A 2,500-nucleotide genomic window follows, 5' to 3' on the forward strand; every position below is an offset into this window, starting at 1 on the left:
GCCATCTTCAAAAGCGTTTTTAGCTTTTCCTTTTTTTCTTTGTTATCGTCAATTTCTTCGCCCTAACGAGACAAACAAACACAAGGCCGCTGCCGCCGTCTCTTTCAACAACGCTCCAGCTTATCTTTGCAAACAAAAGTTGTGGTGGTTTGGTGTGGTGTGTTTGCGTGCTGGTAGATCTGCTTGGAAGCTGATCCTTGTGTTTAAAGGGATGTTACGGCGCTGTTCGCTCGCTCTTCCCTTTCATGTTAACCGTCCGCTTGCTTTTATTTGTTTGTTTCCGTGCTGCGTGCTTGTTTTTGCTACTTTTTTAACGGGTCGTTTTATTTGTCTACAGTCAGGCGTCTTATCTCGATTCGCGGGCGGAAAACATGTATGAATTAGCGGCAGAAAACACACCCATTCACTTCCGAGCGTTATTTTCTGTCAGGGCGAACGTGGAAGAAGGGAGGGAAGACAAAACGGCGCGAAAATGGTCCCCTCGTCAAAGACACAAAGTAAGACTAATAGCCGGGCAAAAAGGGAGAAAGTGGAAGAACCCTCTTTTATATATCTGGAATGGAAGTGGCGGCGTGTTATGAAAGCCTTTTTGAAGAAAGAAAGAAAGACCTTGCACGTTTCTGATGTACTGGATGACAACTTACAAATTCCCGCTGCCAAATCTAGCAGCATCTATTAGGAAATTGGAACCAGAGAACGTACTCTGAAGAGGATGATGAAACAAAAAGTATGTCTTTCCTTATATGCAATTCACGGAGGCAGCGGGGGTACATAGAAGGGCGTAGTTCTTTTAAAAATCGCAGTTGCTTTGTTATTGACATGGCACTTCTCAATGCAGGCATCGCGTGAGGGAGTACGGCCCGTGGAGATGTGGCACCACCGCAAAGAAGCACCAGAGTGTGAGGGGGAAGGTCGTGTGGAGGCAAGCCCGTGGATTTCCCGCGCTTACCATTCATGATTTATATACGGACGGATATTTCAAGATTGTACACATACCGAACCCTTAAGCATTTTGGAAATTGCTTATTTTCCTTGTAAGTTTCATCACCGCTAGCCATGGACTACGCCCATGACGACTTAATGGAAATATAAAAATGCTAACTTTAGAAATTCAATGGTATGAGCATGCGCTTGCCGACTCTGGCAGCTTCAGGCCTCTCCCTCGCATTTCTTGTGTTCCATCCCTCCATCCCCCTTCTCTCTCTCTCACTCTCTCTCTCTCTCTCTCTCTCTCAAGATAATTCTGAAAAGGGCAACGCTAGTAACGACGTGTACCGTCATGGAAACGGGCTAAACTAAGTACCCTTAAAAATTTCAGATTACAATTCGGTAAAGTTCTATTTGTAACACACTTAAATGCGACCCACGTAGAGCTGACGTTTTGTGTTCGTCCATTCAATCACCTTCAAGTCTAATGAAATTTAACAAGCGAAAGAATCGTGTTTTCGAGGCTGGAAAAAACTTCAAATTGATTGACGAAATTGTTTCGAGCTTTGAAGAGGTTTATTCAAATGATCTAGAACTAAAAATAGCATTAGTGATTTGCAGAGGAAAATGGGCGAGGCTTAATTACGGAGGTCACGTGCCAAACACACTGGTATTTTGAGATTAACCAAGATGGGAAGAAAGATATATTTTGCCTTTCTATTATTTCAAGAATGAAGGACATTAAAAAATCATGATTACATATACAAAAATATAAAAATCAATTATATATAAATGGAGGAATACCTTTACAAAGGGAATAATCATTTTAATAGCGACTGTATGATAAGAAAGGAGAATTTACATAAAAAAAAGGAGCGTCATTAGTGATAAACAGTCTGTCTTGCGATACAACATAACACCACGTAAAAACTAAGCGTAACTGAACCTGCCCCAAATCTTTCTACCTTCTTCTGTACTTCAATTTCACGACACTTTATCTCCCACTGCATTCTCCCACCCACCTTTTATTCCAACCTAGCCAAGATAGAAAAACTGAATATTAATATATGAATATATGGTGTTACGTAAGAGTGTTAACAGCTGGATGCAAAATTATCGAAACGATATTACAATTATACAAGGAAGAGGTTCATTTCCCTCTTATGAAAACGCTTTGACTTCTTTTTTTAATACAATAATAATAATAATAATAATAATAATAATAATAATAATAGAGGGTTCGTCCTTGATCAAGCAGCTCAAGAACTGCACTGTTACCTCTGAACAACCCCTCGTGAGGGGAAGGGATCATCAAGGAAAATAATACAATAATCGGAGCAATTATTACCGTCTATAATTAGCCAACTGGAAGTCAACACGATCTTACGAGAAAGAATGGCTGATATCTCGAGTAATTACCGTCTCATTTGCTATTGGTCTTCCGGAAGGGGCTGCTTCTATCGAATCCAAGTCACTGTCAACTTGGGATGAGACTATTTCAAAAAGGCAATATGGTCAGTGCTCAAACCTTAGGCTTATGCTTCGCGGTTCTTTGAATTTTTGGTCTAAAATA

This window comes from Macrobrachium rosenbergii, chromosome 37, assembly GCF_040412425.1.
Source record: "Macrobrachium rosenbergii isolate ZJJX-2024 chromosome 37, ASM4041242v1, whole genome shotgun sequence".
NCBI lineage: Eukaryota > Metazoa > Arthropoda > Malacostraca > Decapoda > Palaemonidae > Macrobrachium > Macrobrachium rosenbergii.